Source organism: Anabrus simplex, chromosome 2, assembly GCF_040414725.1.
Source record: "Anabrus simplex isolate iqAnaSimp1 chromosome 2, ASM4041472v1, whole genome shotgun sequence".
NCBI classification, from domain to species: domain Eukaryota; kingdom Metazoa; phylum Arthropoda; class Insecta; order Orthoptera; family Tettigoniidae; genus Anabrus; species Anabrus simplex.
In genome coordinates this window covers 527,212,469-527,230,896 of record NC_090266.1, presented here as the reverse complement: position 1 = coordinate 527,230,896, position 18,428 = coordinate 527,212,469, and positions in this window count along the sequence as shown.

The window sequence follows — 18,428 nt, the reverse complement described above, 5'->3', positions numbered from 1 at the left end:
ACCCCACGTTACACAACAAACAGTTGGCAATCGCCTGCGTACAGCTGGCTTACGATCCCGTGTCCCTGCAGAAGGTGTTCCATTGACCCCACAACAGCGACGTGTAAGGCTGGCCTGGTGTCGAGAAAGATCGACGTGATTCGACGAATGGCATAGGGTCGTCTTTAGTGATGAATCGCGCTTCTGTCTTGTCCGCAGTGATCGCCGGAATCGTGTGCGCCGACGTACCGGGGAGAGGGCCCGCCCAGATCTTATTGTCGAGAGGCACACAGGGCCAACACCAAGCATTATGGTCTGGGGAGCTATTGGCTTTAATGTGAAATCACAATTAGTGCTTGTTGAGGGCACTATGACTGCTCGACAGTACGTTGATAGGGTACTCAATGCAGTGGTTGTCCTTACGATGGCGAACACTGCTAATGGGATGTTTCAGCAGGACAATGTCCGGGTTCACACTGCACGCATCTCCAGAGAAGCTCTCCACGACATCACAACCTTCGAATGGCCCACCAAATCCCCGGACCTCAGTCCTATTGAGCATGTGTGGGACATGATTGGTCGACAACTGGCCAACCGTTCTTAGGCACCCAATACTCTGGAACAACTGACCCGTGCAGTGCAGCAAGCATGGACCACAATTCCTCAGGAAGCGATCCAGGGCCTTATTGACTCCATGCCTCGACGAATTCACTAATATATTGCAGCTCTTGGTGGGCACATCCTGTATTGATTGTTGTCCAAACTTGCGGTCAGAGGGACCTGAAAGTGTAATCATCGAATCACAACCTAACACTCGTCCTGCATGTTCAGTTGCAGCAATGTAGCACCACTCCTTCTGTGTGTTGAAATTTCCATTTTCTTCAGTGTATATTTCCTTAGTTAATTAGTTCATCGCAATGAATGTTGACGTTTTACGGCTAATAAAGCATTATTAGACATAGAAATGGCTTCCTTGAAAACCTGTTTTATAATCATACGTGACATACTATTGAACCACAGAGCGAGTGGCTGGATTGTTTTCACTACCTATATGTCAGCTTGCATTCGGGAGATAGCGAGTTCGAACCGCACTGTCAGCAGAAATGAAGACATACCTCGTGGTCCTTCACTTTCACACCACACAAATGCCAGGACTGTACCTTAATTAAGGCCAAGGTCATTTCCTTCTCACTTAGCCCTTTCCTATCGCATCATCGCCATAGGACCTGTCTGTGTCGGGGTGACGTAAAGACAAACTGTAATGAACAGTTAACCCAGTTCCATTTTTAGGAATTAAACCGAGGGAGCACGGGGAAATTAACCATAATCATAGGGGCACTACAGAAAAAGAAAGTAAGGTCATTATTGGGATATCTTACGAATGAAAATGTGCGTAGTGTCACATTATAAACAGGTTGTCAAATCAGATTTACAATATGCAACAAGTAAATGAGAAATTGTATACGAGGGATAGAGATGAATGCGTGTCTTCATTGATCTAGTGACGACGAATGAAAAGTATTAAAAAACAAGTAAAGAGGAAGTTAGTTCATTACAAATGAAAATATTTATATTTACCATCAGTAATCATTTTCAGTTGGAAGGGGTCTGAATACCCACTTCAATTGTGTTCAGTTTGCGGGTGAGGCATTCACTATTGATCTAGTAAATGAATTCCAGCGGGAACTACTGCAAGTCCATGAGTTTGCCAGCACTCCAATGATTAGAATGTACTAGGGGCCGCTCACTGCCCTCCTTGGTCCCTTTCTATCTTATCCACAGTCCAGCGAAAAAAATGAAATGTTCCGCTGGCAGACAAAAGTGTTAGTAACAAGTTGCAACTGGCACCAACTTTTCTTCTCCTTCAAAACAATATCAATAGAACGGTGACAAATCTTCGTCTCTTAGGTGTGCGCTTGCTCCTCTTACACTACTGAGCATTATTCTTCTTCTAAGTGGCCTGTTTTTACCAGTCCCCTAAACAAAATGTAGGCACGTCTTACTACAACGAGCTCCTTCCTAATTTTTAAATTATCTTCCTTCACTAAAAATATCCACTGCCACTGTTCTCATCTGATTTTACTAGCCTTAATTCCCGTTAATTTAATATCTAGTACCTCCAACTTGTAATTCTGATATTCCGAATCCACCCAACTATCAAAGCTGGCCAGAGGACAGAATGACATAAGAATAATTCCTTTTGTGAAGTTATTCCTTCTTAAAAAATACTTTTTTCCCTCTCCAATGAACTAGTAGCATTCGTTCTTTTACGCCTTCGTTAATTATTTCTTCCAGGTAACTACCCAGGAAAAAGGACTTCAAAAGTTTCAAGTTTCACCTGCTTTAATTTCGCATTCGTTACTAGGCATCTAGATTTTATAAGGTTCTTACCCAACTGACATCACTATACTGTTTGAATTGGTAATTTCTATAATTATCATACCAGTTATTATTCATTCAACATTTGAGGATATTAAACGTTTAAAGGTTTGACACAGTTTCCAGTACAGTGAAGTCATCGCCTTGCGATTCTATATAAGTACGTATGGTAGAGGTAAAAGGACTTCCGTGACCCCTTTAAATATTTAGAACGAAGAACTCATCTTATGATTAGCTCTCACTCCAGACTGATGGTAAATATAAATATTTTCATTGTTATTAATGAACTAACTTCCTCTTTACTTGTTTTTTAATATTCTTCATTCGTCGTCACTAGATCAATGAAGACACGCATTCATCTCTATCCCTCGTATACAATTTCTCAATTACTTGTTGCATATTGTAAATCTGATTTGACAACCTGTTTATAATGTGACACTACGCACATTTTCATTCGTAAGATATCCCAATAATGACCTTACTTTCTTTTTCTGTAGTGCCCCTATGCATTTTGCTTGACGTATTGATCAAGTAATTTTCTGTGTGTACTATTGTTTGAATACATCTAGTTATTACTTGTATTAAATCACATTTCTCCCTATATTACCACTGATAATAACCTTTCCTACTGTTCTTTACGATGTGTACAGTAACATTGTATTATAACTATTCATTATGTGCTCACTGTTTACTGATTTCAACATTCCGCCATACTCCCAACATATGCAGTACCACGCCGCAGATACCCTGTAATTCACTCGAGCTGTGCGGTCTTAATGAAAACAACAATGATATCAACAATAAACCATAATACTAAAAGTTAACATTAGACTTGAGTAGTAGGGCAAGGCCGATTCTAAAACACCGAGTCAGCGCTGAGTCAGCAGTTTTCCTACGAGGTCATTGACCCAACGTCACGGCAATTACGTCATTCGTGAGCATACTTAACCTCACTTAGGTACGGTTATGACGCATTAATGACGTCTTAACCCATTGTCGACATTATGATGTAAAACCTTACGTACGTGAGTAGGCCTAACCTTACGTAGTAAGGTTATGACGTCATAATTACGTCTAACCTAACTTGTAACCTCACTGGGTTACGTTAGGTAAGAAAGGTTTCGTTTTGCTTTGAGTGGGTGGAGAGTGTCACCTCCTCCCTCCCTAACAAAGCTAGGGGGATGGGTGAGTGGGAGATTGCTCTCTCTCTCCCCCCCCCCCCAAGAGGTCCACCGCCTTGGTTGTCCTCTACCAAAAATATTGCCCGGCTAAGAAGCCAGGCACGGCCACCTCTCTCTTGTGAGAGATTGAAAAAGTGTTTTCGCATTTTACATCACCTTTTATAGGATCGTCGTGCGGGTGGGGGATGGACGAGGAGTGGGGAACCGCGCAGTGTAGGGAGGTAGGTGCGCACGCAGCCATGCCTGCGGATAACAGCGTAGTCATGCGGGAGACTTTGGAATTAACTATCTATCGAAATGACGATCGAATTGCAATTGTCATGTTGAACGTAAAATGACGATCAGTTTCTGCAACCGCGCACCCCTTGCGGATAACAGTGCATTCATGAGAGAGACATGTAAAGACATCGTGCATGCACCCACACGACATCTTGTAATCTACAGACCTTCGGGCTGAGCAGCGGTCAATAAAAAATATTATTATTATTATTATTATGATGATTATTATTATTATTATTGGTTAAACGGTATCATAATTTTGGTAATTAACATCACAATTGATGTGCTATTTGATGATATGTTGTTGAGAATTGAACCCGGGCATCCGGTCGTAACAGCTAATCACATTAACTTCTACACCACAATAATATAGTAATTGACATTAGGATTAATATGCTACCTGATGGTAAGTTGATTGGAATTGAACCCGGACCTCCGGTCGTGGCCGCTGATCACATTAACAGCTGCACCACAGTGATGGAAGTAATAATCGTATAGTCACAGCTACTATGTGCAGTTATTTTGAATTTTGACACGGATAGCTGTGAAGAGAATCGAGGTCTTATGGCATCAATGGGATAGGATAGGCATAAGACTGGGGAAAGAAGCGGATATAGCCTTAATTAAGGTACAGTCCCAGCATTTGCCTGGTGTGAAAATACTAATCTACGTAAAACCAACATCAGGGCTGATTACCATATCCCAGGCCATTTTCCCCTAACCGCACGGTCATCCCATCTCCCGAATGCAAGCTGACAGCTGTGTGCCCCTAACCGCACGGTCAACTCGCTCGCAAATTCGAAATAGCCTATATTACTTGATGCAAATTCGAATTAACATAACGAGATAACGACGACGACGACGACGACGATGGTGTCACCTGACGGAACAAAGAATTAAAAACACATTTCTGATTTTTTTAATGATATAGAAGTTTATTTTGTTTGGTTAAACGGAATCATAATTTGAGTAACTACCATTACTATTGAAGAGCTATCTGATAGTATGCGGAATTATAATTTAATAATTAACATTACAATTGAAGAGCTACCGGATGGATATTTTAACCAGATGCCCTTCCTGACAACCTCATCAGGGAAGGTAATACGTTATCTTCTTTTTTCAAATTTTGTAGCAGTGCCGGGAATTGAACCCGGGTCTCCCGAACGTGTCATCATAATTTTAGTAATTAACATTACAGCTGAAGAGCTGCCTGATGGACTTTTTATAACCGAATGCCCTTCAACATCAGGGCTGTCGAAAGTGGGGAGGCTCGAACACGGATGCAAGCTGACAGCTGTGTGCCTCTATCCGCACGGCCTACACGCTCGCTATAGCCTATATTACTAGATGTACAGTCTAATGAATATAACGAGAAAACGACGATGACGGGGTCACCTGACAGGTCAAAGAATTAAGAAAGAAAAAAGAAGAAGGACGTGTGTGACATTTATTAAGTGTGTGTTTTACATGAATAGGGTGAGCTAAATGACGTGGGCAGTACATTGCCTTCACATAATATCAGCCGGAAATCAAAACTTAAACATCAATCTGTTAACTTCTTGCAAGTTTAACAAAGCTCGGAGCTCCTACACTACATGGAATTAGCCGGAAAGAGAACTTCTGGAGATGCGAACAACGAATAGGTGGACGTGAACACAAAAGAAACCGATACATTTTTATGCTGTGCAATATGATAGAAATTATTATATTTAGAAAAGTACAACCACCTCCGTACAGACAATGAAGTCCCTTGCAGGAAGAGAAATTAAAGTTTTGACACGATTCATAACCTAAGCATTCAGTGCGACGGAGTGGTTAACTCTGTATTAGACCGTTCTTGCACCAAGGAATTAGACTAGTACCAAAGTCTGTTTTAAAAAGCGTGTATCAAAACTTTCATCCAATAATCACCGAACGAGATAAGAGTGATCAGGAAAATTAAAATGAGGTTAATTAACAACCCTCTTACTGGCAAATTTTCATCCCTATTGAACTGGGAGGAAAGAAATGTAAAGGCCTTTTAAACGTTGTCTGTGTCCCAATAATTGGGATATTACCCCTTGAAATGCCACAAATGAAGCCCCAATGTCGTCTGAAACAATAATTTTATTGCGAAAACCGAGCGAGTTTGCAGCGCAGTTACATTCGCGCAGCTGTGAGCTTGCATTCGGGAGATAGTGAGATAAAATTCCATCATGGTCAGCCCTGAAAATGGTTTTCCGTAGTTTCCCATTTTCACACCAGACGAATTAATTATGGTCACAGACGCTACCTTCCCAAAACTAGCCCTTTCTGAAGTTTCCGTCCCCGTAAACCCTTGATGATTTTGTTCTACGTTAAACAAATAGTTTTAAAAATGTTGCGATATCCATTTATTCGGTGTCTCAGGGCCGTAAGACGTTGCCGCGAACCAGCGCTCCCAACTTGAAAGCCACTTTTAGTCACCTCATACAACAGACAGTGCTTTCTGTGTTTGCGACAGTAGACTAATTGTTGAGCCGATACCCGCACCAGCACCCCGGTAAAAAGGACAAGAGAGAAATAATACGGGAAAGGCGAGGAATCGAGTACATTAAATAACACGAGGTCCACCGATTGCGACAGGGAAAGACAAAACATATAAGCCTCGAACTGGAAATAAGTCACTTAATAATAGTAATGATACCAAAGGACTAACGCTACTATGAATCAAATGAAAATCAGCACACAAATCTCAAGTTTATTGAAGAGTAAATTAAGGAGAGAAATTAATAAATGAAAATGCGAAGAAAGGCATTGAAAGGAAATACATACATAATGAGCATAAACATCAAAGTTTGACAGCGCTGTCCCAACCTTGAAGAGTGAGGATGCTGTTACGCAAGATCGTCCACTTTTATCACCAAGGAAAGATACAAGTTCGTCCACTCATTACGGGCGGACGTCTACTTTCTATCATGTAAATCTGTTTCACAATTAAATGTTCAAACTTTTTGTCAGCCAAGTTTCACACCGAATTACGAACGGTTATAGAGCTCAAACCAAAGGAATCAATTCTACAATACTCTATTCCTTCTCCCCTTTTTTATATATCTTCCAAAACGCCCATACTCTCGATGTTCATTTACTTATATTTTTTCTCACAGTTAATTTTACTTTTCAGTAGACGACCCATCAGAACAGAATAATGAAAGTCATGCGTCAAAACGGAGGAGGGGGCCGAGCAAATTAGTTATAAACCTCGATGGCTGAAAGCCACAAGATTGCGCACACCATAATTCAGGTATCGCAAAGGAAAAGAAAAAGGAAACGGGGAATGAGAAATAAAATGACGGCCATAGTAATCAAAAATAAGTGAAATACAGGCTCTGTCAGGTACGAGCATAAATGAAAGGCAATACAGAGACATCACATTAATTAATTAGGGCAAAATATACATAACATAGTGCGGCTTCTGCTTCGTCCAATCCATACACATAACCCTCACGCACGCACAACCAACCACCCGAACATAATCTATATATATAAAATAGCTTGTCCTGACTGACTGACTGACTGACTGACTGACTGACTGACTGATTCATCATCGCCGAGCCAAAACTACTGGACATAAAGAAATGAAATTTTGGGGATATATTCATATTATAATGTAGGTGCTCGCTAAGAGAGGATTTTTGGATATTCCATCGCTAAGGGGGTGAACAGGGGGGTGAAATTTTAAAATGAGTGTATCTATATCTTAAAACTTTAAAAGGTTACAAATGTGAAAATTGGTATTTAGAATCTTCTTTAAAAATAAGGAAACACGTATTTTTTTGTTTTCAGACAATCCCAATAGGAAGAGTGAAAAAGTTTGAAAATGGGGAAAAATGGGTTGAATGCTTTTTTCAGCATACCGGTACTTATATCTCAGAAAATGAAGATATTACAGACCTGAAAATTGGTACTTTTGATCTCTTTTAAAAATAAAGAAACACGTATTTTTTTGTTTTTGGAAAATCCAATTAATGGGAGGGTGAAAAGGGGGTGAATTTTTTAAATGAGTGAATCTATATCTCCAAACTTTTAAACTTTGCAGATCTGAAAATTGGTATTTAGAATCTTCATTAAAAATAAAGAAACACGTCTTTTTTGTTTCAGGAAAATCGCAACAGGAGGAGTGAAAAGGGGTGAAAAAGGGTTTGAATGCCTTTAATGAGGCTACTTATATCTCAGAAACTGAAGATATTACAGACCTGAAAATTGGTGTTTGGGATCTCCTTTAAAAATAAAGAAACACGTGTTTTTTTGTTTCCGGAAAATCCAATTAAGGGGAGTGAAAAGTGGTAATATATTAAAATGAGTGTATCTATATCTCAAAACTTTTAAAGGTTATAGATGTGAAAATTGGCATTTAGAATCTCCTTTAAAAATAAAGAAACACGTGTATTTTGTTTTCGGAAAATCCTAATAGGAAGGGTGGAAAAGGTTGAAAAATGGGTCGAATGCCTTTCATGAGTCTACTTATATTTCAGAACCTGAAGATATTACAGACCTGAAAATTGGTGTTTGGGATCTCCTTTAAAAATAAAGAAACACGTATTATTTTGTTTTTGGAAAATCCAATTAATGGGGGGGGGGGTGAAAAGGGGGTGACATTTTAACATGAGTGTATCTATATCTCAAAAATTTTAAAGTTTATAGATGTGAAAATTGGTATCTAGAATCTCCTTTAAAAATAAAGAAACACGTATTCTTTTGTTTTCGGAAAATCCCAATAGGAAGGTTGTAAAGGGGTGAACAATGGGTTGAATGCCTTTAATGAGGCTACTTATATTTCAGAACCTGAAGATATTACAGACCTGAAAATTGGTATTTGGGATCTACTTTAAAAGTAAAGAAACAACGTACTTTTTTCGTTTTTGGAAAAGGCAAATATTGGGGGGTGAAAAGGAGGGGGGTGAATTTTTTAAAATGAGTGTGTCTACATCTTAAAACTTTAAAATTTACAGATGTAAAATTGGTAGTTAGAATCTCCCCTAAAAATAAAGGAACACGTATTTTTTTGTTTCCTCTAAATCCCAATGGGAGGGGTGTAAAAGGGTAAAAAATTTGTTGAATGCCTTTAATGAGGATACATATATCTCAGAAACGAAAGATATTAGAGAACTGAAAATTTGAATATGGGATCTCCTTTAAAAATGAAGAAATACGTATTTTTTTTTTTGGAAAATCCAATTAATTGCGGTTAAACAGGAGTGACAAATTGGGGTGAATTTTTTGAAAGACTATATCTACAGAATATCTTGGAAACGTAAAATGTTACAGACATAAAAAGTGGGTGTTTGGAATCTCCTGTAAATGTAAAGAAACATAGGTGATTTGTTTTGGAAACTCCACTTAAGGGGAACTCAAAAGGGGTGAAATTTTAAAATGAGAATTTTTACAGTATATCTAAAAAACTTAACATGTTACAGAAGTGAAAAATGGGATTTTTATCTCTATTAAACATAAAGAAACGTGTATTTTTAGTTTTTGGAAATACAACTTTGGTGGAGGGGGGGGGGGGTAAAAGTGACTGAAAATGGTGTTGAATTCTTTTAATTAGGCTACTGATATCTCATAAATGAAGATGTTACAGACGTGAAATTTGATATTTGCAATCTGCTTTAAAAGTAAAGAAACACGTATTCTCGGAAAATCCAATGAAGGGGGAGGGGGTGAAAGAATTGAAAAATTGACTTAATTGTATGAGAATACATACATCTAATAAAAACTAAAGTTGTTACAGACGTGAAAATTCGTATTTGGATATCATTTTTAAAAAAAGCGCGTTTTGGGGGGGAAACCATCCTGGAGGGCGGGAGTGTAAAGGAGTTGAATTCCTTTCATAAGGACATATAAATAAAAAACTGAAGAAGTTAGAGTCGTGATAATTGGTATTTAGAAGATTCTTTACTATTAAAGAAACAAGTATTTTTGCGGGAAAATTCACTTGGGGGGGGGGGGGTAGTGTGAAATGAAGTGAAATAAGTAAATTATTTTTATGGGGATACTTATATCTCAAAACTGAAGGTAATAGACGTGAACATTGGTGTTTGGAATCTCCCTTAAACATAAAGAAACAAGCCTTCTTTTAATATTTTTTTTTGGGGAGTGTGGCGGTAATTAAACTTAACGGCGGTGGGGTGTAGAAGGAGGTGAGACCAATTGATTTTACTGTTCTTAATGTCTTTATAAGGAGCCTCCGTTGCTCAGGCGGCAGCGCGCCGGCCTCTCACAGCTGGGTTCCGTGGTTCAAATCCCGGTCACTCCATGTGACATTCGTGCTGGACAAAACGGAGGCGGGATAGGTTTTTCTCCGGATACTCCGGCTTTCCCTGTCATCAGCCATTCCAGCAACACATAATAATAATAATAATAATAATAATAATCCGGACCGTCGTCAAATGTGCGGACCGCGCTGGAAACGGCTCCTGGACGGGTAATGACTAAGAATGCAGTCCGGCCGCGGGTTCAGTGCCGCCAAGGCACCAATATGACACCACGCTGGATCTCCTGACGGATTATATCCATATTAAAAAAAGTTATAGGAAAAGATGGCAAAGATTTACGGACCCAACTGACCGGGAGGAATACCTGAGCCTAGCCCGGGAAGTACGAAATCGATTGCTGGAAAGGAAGATTGAAAAATGGGAGGAAACGTGCCGTATTCTAGTAGAAAACGAGTCAGATCGGGAATTTTGGTGGATTATATATCTAAGACAATAAGCATTCAATTATACATTTCAGTATAATACCGTAGCGAAGCACGGGTATCTTGCTAGTAGTAAATATGTGGCGCGAGGCCATCGGTCTGTCAAACAGTAATTTCACTTACAACGGTTTAACCTCCAAGCAGGGTCACCAAATCGGACTGCCTCGATATGAAAGACGCCAGTATACCGTAGGAACGGGAAGCATCGAACACAAGATTCATGCGATAGGTGAACTAAGACACACTAGGTGTACAAAGTCACAATTCGTACAGATCCAATATTACAGGTTCTTACACGAATGACAAACACTGATGAAATTGAAGGATAAATGGAGAGAGGCACATAAATACGAAGCACTAGGAGCGTACAACAGATAGGCAGATAACACGCCCGATACATTTACACACACACACACACAATCGTGCGCTCAAGGACAGATCAGTACGCGCCAAAGGATAAAGTGAAAATGCACGTAGCTGAGAGATATAAAAAACAATAAAATGGTCAGATAGGGATAATCACGGTTTAAATTTGCTGAAAACCTTCTGATGGATCAGAAAAGCGGTCTCGTTTTGTGTGAAGTCCATCTTGTTATTTCTCGTCGAGATCCCATTAAAAAAAAAGGACCAACCATATTACCCAATTTCGACAGGAAGCATGGGCTTTAAATTAAAGATGGCGTAGCACTGCCATCTAACGACAAAACTCGGAAATATTGAGCTTTGTAGAGTGACTGAATTAAGCATAAGACAGATATACAGGTTCGAGTATGAACTAGAACCCGAGTAACGAATAACGTGCCATGAAAAATGGCGCATTATCCGACCGCCCGCTCATTGAAATGTGTCGAATCCTGGTGATGAAACAAACGGACACATTTCAATGAGTGGTATAAAACTTATTTATAAAGGTGCGCGCCTGAGATAGTCTGAAAATTCAAATATTGTACCTTAAATCCTACCAAAATATAAAGTTACATGAAATTGCGTTCAATATTCACAGAAAGACGAAGTTAAACAGCTCCACATTAGGGAGGTCCGTACACTAAACGAATTAAGGGCTAGTCATATCAGTCTTCATAGTAGTGTCTTTGCAATAATTTGTAGACAGGACTATCGAACATTCGCAACTAGATGATAGCCATGACCGCAGGTTGTTCCATCATTTCTACACGATTTCCACGAGATAATATGAGCTTGTGCCTCAGTGCCATGCTCTCTTTCCCTTCCCATTTGTACACTTAGCTCGCATTGCGAGGTCTCCAAAGTTCAGTATACATTTCGTACCATTTCCTGCAAAAGGAGAAAATTTATTACGTGCAAGCACAGCTTTCTTTATTTTCCGCAACCATATTAAGTTTGTTCAATAAATTTAAGAAGTGGGTACTAAGGCTTACGTGCACCGTTGATGATAAACTTTTAACAGCGACACGTGACTTTTAGACACTTGCTTGGTACCAACTTCTTCGAGTAGTACAGTAACTGGTCCAAGAAATCGAACAATTCGCTTGGGTTTAGACCATCGAGTACACAATGTTGCGGCCGTTTGATAAGCCGCAGATCTGATTGGAAATACCCTCGTGAATACGAGATTTCCAACTTTCAATGGATTATTTTCCCTTCCACGATTGAACTCGATCACGGGCTTTTTATTGCAAAATCGTCCCAAGTCCGAATGCATGTCTTTAGAGCCTGGCCGCCCAAAATTCCGGAGAAGATGGGTGACAAAATAGGTCAAGGGGTAGGGAGCTACAATCGGCAATGTCTTCAACCACTTCCAGAAATTCCAACACGCTTGAACTGTCTCCCTCGCCCGTGAAACTCAGGTTCTACTTCCTCACCATGTTCGAAAAGGGATTTACATAGGGGACTGGTTCATAGACTGACTTAGACATCGGCACATCGGTGCTTGCAAGACCATCAACTGACATGTAGCTCCCACGCGGTGGTACACCGTCAGCCTAAACTTCATCAACGTTGTCGTGTCTCGATATAAGCACTTCGTTGCAAACAGGTAATTTTTCTTTCTTCATTCTCAACATCAGAGACTTCCCCAGTAAAGATTTTACTTTCTTTACTCAAACTCATATCGTCATCATTTTCCATTGTTAGAACTATGTCATAAATAATCAACGTACGTGGAAACAATTCAAAATGCGTCAGCGGGGAAATCCATTCGTATAAATGAAGGAGTATAATTACTACTCAGTAAAACAGAACAGTACTATCAAGTTAGAATGATACGTTAATTGCAGCGTCAAGATCTCCTGCTCTGCCCCGTCCGATGCAATTACGAAAGAGACATCCCCATCGAGCTCGCTCTGCTACCATTTCTGAGCCGATACCCGCACCAGCACCCCGGCAAAGAGGACAAGAGGGAAATAATACGGCAAAGGCGAGGAATCGAGTACACGAGGTCCGGCGATCACGACAGGGAAATGCCACAACATATAAGCCTCGAAGCACTAGGACCGTACATCATATAGGCAGATAACACACACACACACACACACACACACACACACACACACACACACACACACACACACACACACACAACCGTGCGCTCAAGGACAGAACAGTACGAACCAAAGGGTAAAGTAAAAATGCACATACCTGAGAAATACAAAAGAACAATAAAATGGTCAGATAGGGATAATCATGGTTTAAATTTGCTAAAAACCTTCTGATATGTCAGAAAAGCGGTCTCGTTTAGTGTGGAGTCCATCTTGTTGTTTCTCATCGAGACCCCATTAAAAAAGAAGCAACCATCATTACCCAATTTCGACAGGAAACATGGCCTGGAAGTTAAATATGGCGTAGCACTGCCATCTAACGACAAAACTCGGAAATATTGAGCTTTGTAGAGTGACTGAATTAAGCATAAGACAGACATACTGGTTCGAATATGAACCAGGACACGAGTAATAAAAATTTCGCAATATACATAAATTCGTTGTGGTGTATGGTTGGAATAAGACAGAGCTGAGGGTGAGAAAGTAGCGAATCTGATCTTAACTATCCAACACGTTCCTAAAATTTACCTGTTTTAGAAATAAGGAAATAATGGAAAACCGTTCACGAGGCATCGAATGATGAGATTCGAACCTACTATCTCCCAGGGGGCCGCGATCTCACTGTCATGCTGCTAACCCACGCTTCCAATTTGTGAGCCCCTGGTGCCCCTTTTAGTCACCTCATACGACAGGCAGGGGATACCGTGTTGTTATTTTACCGAACCCATGGTGCATCAACCTCCCGCCGAAGGGCCATTATCTACTATTCGTCCGCTGCTCAGCCCCCGAAAGTCTGCAGTTAGCTGTTCATTATTTTATGTTTTAATTTAATTTATTTTATGCTGTATTGTATTGACTGTTCATTCTCGGCTGGTATATGCTCGTGGATAGACCGTGGTGCATGAGTGACTGCATGACTGTAGAATACTACTAGTGTGAAATTTGATATCTTTGCTTCAAGAACTCGCTCGCCGGATGTAAGGGTATACAATGTTGCAACTTGTCAGAATAAATCTTGTGAAAATGATTCACAGTAGATAAAAGCTTTATTCAAGAAACTATGTAATTGTACCCTACTGTGATCGACTATAATAACAATTTCGTGTGCCTACGGATACACAACTACCGCTTTGCTATCAGAGATAGCGGGTTCGAACCCTATGTCGGCAGCCCTGAATTGGTTTTACGTGGTTTCTCATTTTAACACCAGACACATACTGGGGCTGTACCTTAATTAAGGCCACGGCCGCTTCCTTCCCATTCCTAGACCTTTCTTATCCATTGGTCGCTGTATGATCTATCTGCGTCGGAGCGACATAAAGCAAAATTGTAATAAATAATAATCTGATCAAAGTGACGAAGTCAGTTATCGTCGTCTTTCTGTTCACGTGACAATGGGAATTGAACCTCTCCTCCCGAGGTAAGAGCTGTTAGACTCGTGAACAATCTTTCTTATACCGGATGCCCTTTCTGACGTCAACCTCATCAGGGAAGATAGTATGGTCAATATGGATTTTTGTAAACGGATGTCCTTCCTGACGTCAGGGAAGATATCTGTCTCTGTCTACGGTGTTGGGTTCGTAATGTGATAAATCTGATAAGATGGATTTTTTATATCCGGAATTACCTTCTTGAAGTTAACCTCATCAGGGAAGATAATAAGGTCAAGTTAGAATTTTATAACCGGATGCCCTTCCTTACGTTAGTGAATATATCCGTTTCTCTACGGTGTTGGGTTTGTGATGAGATGAATCTGATAAGATGGATTTTTTATAACCGGGATGCCCTTCCTGACGTCAACCTTAACAGGGAAGAAATAAGGTTACGTTCGATTTTTATAACCGGATGCCCTTCCTGGCGTCAGAGAAGATATCCGTTTCTCTGTGGTGTTGATCAGTTCGAACAACATATGTTTTTATCTGTTTTATATTTGTTGTGGTATAGATTATTTGTTTTGCGACTATACTCATCGTACAAACTCAACTCCTCAGCTGAAAACTTTTAGCGTGTTCTGTTCAACCCTGATCACATTCTATCGTATAGAGTGCGGCTTATCGTTCGATGTGCTTACAAAGTCTGCAGACAGTACCATGCCGTGTGTATGTGTGTGTGTGTGCATGTTCTAGTGCGATTTAACATATAGTAATGTTAATTCCATGATTATTTCCTTTTTAAAATGATAATTTACAGCGATCGGAAACGGCTGTGAACAATCTCAAAATCCGTGTAAGCCTTACATTCAGTGTGCACATCGTTGTTTTTGAAAATGTTGGCGGAAGATGAACTTTGATCAATACGTGTGTATATATTGCTCCGTATCCTGACGGTCCGCCTCTGTGGTGTAGTGGTTAGCGTGATTAGCTGCCACCCCCGGAGGCCCGGGTTCGATTCCCGGCTCTGCCACGAAATTTGAAAAGTTGTAAGAGGGCTGGAACGGGGTCCACTCAGCCTCGGGAGGTCAACTGAGTAGAGGTGGGTTCGATTCCCACCTCAGTCATCCTGGAAGTGGTTTTCCGTGGTTTCCCACTTCTCCTCCAGGCGAATGCCGGGATGGTACCTAACTTAAGGCCACGGCCGCTTCCTTCCCTCTTCCTTGCCTATCCCTTCCAATCTTCCCATCCCTCCACAAGGCCCCTGTTCAGCATAGCAGGTGAGGCCGCCTGGGCGAGGTACTGGTCATTCTCCCCAGTTGTATCCCCCGACCAAGAGTCTGAAGCTCCAGGACACTGCCCTTGAGGCGGTAGAGGTGGGATCCCTCGCTAAGTCCGAGGGAAAAACCGAACCTGGAGGGTAAACAGATGATGATGATGATGATCCTGACGGCTCATTTGGCTTATTTAATTATTTTATTAACGTGGACTGCAGTTGGATGGTAAAGAATTTGTGGGCTGTAGCTGAGACCGGAAGTACAAGAGACAGTCAGGCGTGGGATACTTGCTAGTAACTTTCCAACGACCGTCAGAAGCTACCAATTTTAATCCAAGTTAGCACTGTACGCACGTGTAAGAAGCCTTAGGCCAAGAGTTGAGTTGAGCCAATAAGAAATTAGGGGCGTGGCTACTTTGAATATTGGAAAGCGCGATGTGGGGACTTCAGGATGTCCAACATTGTTCTGAGTGTGCTGTGTTCATGGTGAGCTAGTGGTCAGCTCTGTTATCTGTAGCCTTTCCACAGATCTGAGTGATAGAAATATTCGAGAATAAATTATGGAATTTACCTGAGCCGATATCTGTTTTACGAGTGTATTCAGGCATAATTTCAGTGGATTATAGAGACATTAAGCAAGACAACAGCTCTGATTGGCTGATGGTTTGAACATTTGGGTAATCCCCTAACGCTACCGGCGTCTGCAAACATACTTAAGCGCACCACATGGTCGAGCGTGCCTCCTTTTGCTTTTTGTCGTTGACTAGTTAACTTCAGTGTTACCTCAGTGTACGTGAGACGCGCATTTTTTGCCACGTGGGCAGAGTTAGATGTTGCATGGTCGCACAGTCCTAGAACAGTGAAATGTATATATTGAACAGTGTTATCTAAACTAATTATATTAACATGCCAAGTGCAGAATGGCACAAATTCATGCAGTAACTGTACAAACTGAACTTTCCGCCGCAGTCTGGTAATCGAGTGAGGGACGCTTTCCGTACATTACCATCGGTCCGGTCGCATTCGCGAGAGACTGTTCGTGTGCGATTCGTATCCGCGGGCCTCTGTTATAGACAATTATGCAACCCCAGATAATGTGACAGTGAATAATATGTCCGAATTAATTTGATTCACATTGGTTTCTTATTTACAGCCTAAAGCGTGGTTATTGAGGTGCAACGTGCACATATAGCAACGAAGAGTGACTGACTATATATATATATATATATATATATATATATATATATATATATATATGTGTGTGTGTGTGTGTGTGTGTGTGTGTGTGTGTGTGTGTGTGTGTGTGTGTGTTGCTGTTATACAGGGACCAGTTTCAAGAAGATGACTTCTTCAGTAGAAGACAGAGGAATGGATCCACGTGTGCAAAGTGTGTTAGCCATGGAGTAGAAAGCAGTATTCGCGATTATGTGAATCTGATGAATGAATGAATTTTCAGAAGTTGTAAGATGTATGGAGCCGTATATACGCCGTTGAATTTAGATAGAATCTTTAAAATAGATTGGAGACTGTTTTGGGCAATGGTCAAGCAGAACCTCGAATTGTAATGGAAGGGCTGATGATAATGCAGGATAAATATGTGAGTGAAATGCATGCTGAGATATAAACGTAGTCAAGTGTGCGTGCAGTGTGATGCCTGGTAACAATATGATAAATATGTGAGGCTAGAATCGGCCTATATTCCGTAATGGAGAAATATTACTGAGAGGTGAAGATGCTGTGAATGAAATGTGTTGAGAAAGAAGTTAGCATGCCTGCAATGTGTATGCCTGAATATGAGCTCACGAGAGCGGTTGTTGAAATATGTGCTCGCTATCAAGGTCAGATTATCAGTCAGAATTATAGCCTAGTTTTGAAGTGAAGAGCAGTTTCCGTGCAAGACCCTTTTCAAAACAGTAAACAAGTCATGAGAGTAGTCTTGTTTCTAATATTTACAGCTGATTGCCAAGCAGGAAATATGGAGAGGAAAGATGACGGAGGGCGCTGGCTTGCGCTCTGATGCAACGCAATGAACGGGATTGTTGCCCATTGTTTTCTTTGTGTACATTGTATTATTTTGACCTGTTTCTTTTCAGGATTGTGTAATTGAGTGACATATTGTTTTCTTGTTTGATGTCTTATTGTTAATGGGGAATCAGTCCTTATACTGAGTTGATGATTGAGGTTATTCTACTTCCGTCTAGAACTTTGGTGAACCGGGATTCACATGTAGAGTCAGTGTAGTAAGTAAGTTATTTCACCCACCTGATCCAGTGTAAATAGTTTGTTTATTAAGCCCGTAATGATGCTTGTTTACGTAGAGTAGAGGAAGGTCACTAATATTTGATCGTGTTTCATAAAATCATGTCACACAATTAACCGAATTAGATCACGTGTAGATTCACTTATCGAGGAAATCCTCCCAATTAAATAACTCCGTAAATTGAGTTCATACGATGACGTAACTCCGTGTAAACTTCAACTTTGAACTCTCACGTTGATTTGAAGTGATACTTTAAATTAATTAATTTTGTAACTTTGAATTCACATTTTGATTCCATTTTGCGTTATTATTGTTCTGATTTACATGAACACGGTATTTTTTAAACTCTATTTCATTTCGGTGCCGTTTTGAGGCCATTTAATTTGGTTTTTCTTATTGTTGAGCCAACGGCCGTAGCCGTGTTGGAACACCGGATCCCGTGAGATCTCCGAAGTTAAGCAACATTGGGC